Genomic DNA, 5,132 nt, shown 5'->3' on the forward strand with positions numbered 1-5,132 from the left:
TAACACCATTTTCAGCGTCCTGTTTGGGGAGGCGATGGGGGAGAATTCGGAAAATTAGTAGTTTTTTACGTTTTTCGTCAATATTTCTAAAACTATGCTTTAGGGTAAACAATGTTCTGTACAAAAATGTTCTACATAAAATTCAAAACAAAAAAGGTCCTATACATAATTGTTATAAAATTAACGGTTACAGAGTTACGCAGGGTGAAAAATGAAGGTTTTCGATACTTTTTATATTTATTGGGCAATTGATGATGATTTTGGGTGGTGAGGCTGACGTTTCTTCAAGGGATTATCACTAACATACCATCGGCCACTGCAATAGCAAATTTTATTTACAAAACACAATCCTGTTAAAGAACATTTCTTTCATCAGTAATAATATTATAAATTGCCCAAAAAAATATAAAAAGTGTCGAATACATCCACCTTTCACCCTCCGTAACTCTGTAACCGTTGATTTTATAACAATTATGTATGGGACCTTTTTTGTTTTAAATTTGATGTAGAACTTTTTTATACAGAACATTGCTTACGCTAAAGCATAGTCTTAGAAATATTGACGAAAAACGTAAAAAAACTACTAATTTTCCGACTCCTCCCCCTCCCCCCAAACCGGACGGTCAAAATGGCGTAACTTTTTTCTGACCAACATGTGGACCATATAGAACAATTTGGATGTTTGGGTTAGGCCTTTTTTGCACCAATTATAGTATACTACCTCCGTAACTTTGAAACCGTTCATTTTAGAAGGATTATGCATAGGGCCTTTTTTATTTCGAATTGAATGTAGAACATTTTTGTATAAAAGGTTGTTCATGCTAAACCGCATAGTTTTAGAAATATAGACGAAAAACGTAAAAAATTACGAATTTACCGATTTCTCCCCCCCCCCCCCCCTATAACAGTCCGTTAACTTTAATTATCTTTATAGTTATTTTATTTAAATTTTAATAACGGTTTGTCATTAAATTATACTTAAAAATAATAAGATCTAACTAAAATAAATATTTGACTGACGTCATACTTAACTATTAGGTGGCACAAGTACTTCAGTTGGTATTAGACACCATTCGCTGTCATGTGAGTTTCGTTCTGTGAGGCTCCTCGTCTAACGACGGGAAATAAAGGACTTCGCTTGGTACGCTAGAACGGAAAAGTGGCGGATGGCTGATTGAAAAGGACGGAAATTTTAACACAATAGTTTCAAGCTTTTATAAGTGATATTTAGTGGCAAATTATTTGTGGTGTTTTGGAGAAGCTAGGAGACTAAGTTTTGGGAGATCCCGGAGGAATTGGAAGTCATGTCATCCGCCACTTGGGGGAAATATTAAACTGTAACCAGTCCGTCAGCTCCCCTCACAACTGGGAGCAACCGTTCTACGCCAAGCCAGGTCATTTGGAGACCAGCCTGGAGAACCTCCCCCATACCTACTTTGTATCCTGCCCTCTGCACCCCAGAAGGCATCGGTATATTAATTGGTACAAGCTAGCACCATCCCTGTGCTAATTCGCCTACCAGGGATTTTGGAATCCGTAGCAAGGACACTCTCGGGGACCATATAGGGTTTGTTTTGGGACACTTGGTATCTGCTAGTGATTGTCACTTCCACTATTACACCACATTCATTTTTTTGTATAAGACTCGGGACATTTATTTTGATGATTAAGTTTTATAGTTTATCGCACATATTTCGTTTCAATATTTAAGTTGCATATTGTTTTTATATATCTGTAATAGTTGATAGTGTTCCCCAAACCAGTAAACTCTCTGGTCAAAGAGGTTTGAGCTCAGATCATCTTTTCCCCATATGAGATTCTCTTTACCTTTATATATTACCTGAAATTTACTTGTATCATTTATTTACTTAATTAACTTTATATTTTTAGTACTAACCTTGCTTGTCTCCACTTATCAATTTAAATTTATATACTTTTTCCTCTTAATTTGCTTAATTTATTAACTTATTCATATAACTTTAACGTACTTTAGCCAATCATTCTAATTAATTAAACTTATTTGCTTAACTTTTTACTTAACTTCATTTATTTAACTTTTTAATTATATCCCTGGACGCTATTCCCTTTGAATAGCTATCCATTTTACTTGTGATAAATTTTTAGTGACTACGCGTCGAAGCAACTGATTTTTATATATCAAGTAGACCGTAGATTCACATTAAGGAGGCTGGTGCCTATTTAACTCTTTAAGAGTTTATATTAATGTTCATTGGTTTGTAGTTTAGCGTTGCTGTACGTATTTTAATCGTACAATATTTGGTGAAGGTTGTTATTTAACCTGGTATATGTAAGTTGGGGGTATGCTTCCTAGAAAAGCTACTCCAATACTAATTTAATAGGTAATTATATTTATACTTAGATAGGTAATTATTTCCCATTGTCATTTTATAGTTACATAATTTGTATTTTCTAACTCAGAGGTTGTCAAAAATCTAAGTAGTTATATTTAATAAATATTTATTTGTTTTGTATACCAATTATTTTTTTTCCCATTTTTGAATTTAATAATTTAATATATTTAATATTTAACAGCAGTGTAAGATACCTGGAAGTTTGGTCTATCCAAACTTCTGGCGCCCATAATTCAGTCTATTGTATTTATCTCTTATATTCTTCTATTTTTATTATATTATTATATTTATTTAATCTATTTTCTGAGCATATATTCTTATCTTAATATTTCCCTTCTTAGTTATCATCACTCTCTACTTTGATCTACTGTTCTTCGACAGGCATGCAAACGAGCCGTATCCATCCTTGAGTGTCAAGTTGCTCTCTTGCATCTATAGCTAGCCAACTCTATTCAGTTTGCCTCTGTCTCTCCATACTTCCATTATCAGTTCATCACCCTTCCTTCATTCATTTCATCTTATCATTTTAGTTCAACAAATACTACTGCAAAGTAGTATTTTTGTTACATCGGCAGCCCAACTTGGTGCCAACCTTTTAGAGGTTCTAAGACAGTAGTTCTTTTAGTTCATTTTTTTTCTTTTATTTATATTATTCCCTTCTGATATCTTTTTATACATTCTGTTCTGATTTATTTTGTCTTTAACTATTTACTAATACTAAACAGGTACACTGTCACTGCTGTATCTATTAATTAGTTGAGATTTTGAAACCTCGTTTATAGTTTTGTCATACAGCTTACATTCTGGGTTGAATTTGAAACGAAGTATAAGTAACTAGCATATATTAGATTATATTATTTTACTCTTTCAGCCAGTGTTGTATTTGTACGTACAGTAATCGTTAATACTTACATATTTTTTTTTCTAGTACAAGTATAATAATTAATTTTTTTTCCAATATTTAGGTACTATATTTATTTGATTATACCTTATTTACTTTATTTATTTGATACATATATTTTGCTGGCCATTTTTGATTTTGTTGGTGTGTTGCTAATATTTTCTCCGTACTTATATATTTTGCGTACAAACTTAAGTATATTTCATATTTCTGACCTTTGGATTGCTTGTCAATAATTTTTGCTTTCATCATGTGTGCTTTTAAAGTTGAACATCTTCTGGTGGACGAATTGGACTATGAGTTGAAAATTAGGGACGTAGTACCAGAGGAGTCGGCAACTGTCGATAGGAAACGCAATCTTCTGCGGGGTGCTTTGAAGCAAGAAGAAGGCAATAGGAGTTTCACCCAACTTTCGGCTGTACATATCCCTTTTGAGGACCAACGGAAAGGAATATCCGAAACGTTGGATAGCTTGTCGAAGAAAATAGAGAAGTTTAGGGGAACTGTACAGGACAATGAATATGTTAGGTTAATATCTCGTCTAGCTCATATTTCTGGCCGAGTACACTTGTTACAGTGTACTACAGAAGAGCAGGAACCTTTTAAAAAGTCTGTTTCTCTTAAAATCCTTACCTTGGAGGGTGAGCTTGATTCTAAGGTTAACCCCATAGCCACATCTACTCCTAATGCTCCAGTCAGTGTCGTTCCTAGTTTCACATACTCCAAACCTGTGCAAGTACACAAATGGGGTGTTTCATTTTCCGGTGAAAAACAGCACAATGATGTGATTACATTTTTAGAAAAGGTCGAATGTCTTCGTGTATCTAGAGGTGTCTCTGAAGAAAATTTGTTTGCTGCTTCAGCTGAATTGTTTACCGGTCCTGCTTTTACCTGGTTCATGAATAATAGAGGAAATTTATCTTGTTGGTCTGATCTGGTTCGCAAGTTGAAGTCAGATTTTCTTCCTTACTCATACCAGGATGATCTCTTGGATGAAATCAAAAACCGTAAGCAGAAACCAGGAGAGTCTGTCACTATGTTCATTAATACTATATTAGGCATGTGTAGCCGTTTAGATACTCCGTTATCTGATTTGTCCAAAATAAAAATCATCTTAAAATGTTTACTGCCCTTTTATCATCAGCAGTTAGCTCTTATGGACATCCAGAGTATTGATGACCTCACTGTAAAGTGCAAACGTTTGGAGGAAACGTTATCCTGGTCTTCTCAGCCTCCATCCACATCTCGACCCTCTTCTAATTCTTCTTCTCAGCCAACTTCCTTTAGACAACGTTCTTGGCAAAATAAGGGCCCTGAACGTAATGTTTCTGTTTTTAGTTCCGTTGTTTGCTGGAATTGTCACCAGTCTAATCATAAGTTCAATGATTGTGATATCCCTCAAACTCGTATTTTCTGCCACGGTTGTGGTAGGGAAAATACCCTCAAAAGAAATTGTTTCAAGTGTTCGGGAAACGAAATGTCGGAGGTCCGTCCCCTGAGCGTTTCTCCGTCCAACACCCAATCAGGGAATCAAACCCCATCAGAAAACGAGACAGCTGGCCCAAGCACACCAAGCAACTCAAACCCATCTTCCAATCGGAAAGGGAAGAAGGCATCGTTCAGGAAACAAGCACACACCACAAATCAAAATCAGTCCAGAAATTAAGTTTTAGTCATGATACGTTGAACGCACATGTTTCACAGGGTTGCAAAGCCACAAATTCTTTAATTGGTAGTGTTAAGTATAATAATAATTTTGATGGTGAAGTAGTTCCATATAATGGTTGTATCCAACCAAATATTTTAGATTTAGATATTAACTCTTTATTAGTTAGGAAACAAAATGATAATAGGCCATA

This window comes from Diabrotica virgifera, chromosome 4 (assembly GCF_917563875.1).
Source record: "Diabrotica virgifera virgifera chromosome 4, PGI_DIABVI_V3a".
Taxonomy (NCBI): Eukaryota; Metazoa; Arthropoda; class Insecta; order Coleoptera; family Chrysomelidae; genus Diabrotica; species Diabrotica virgifera.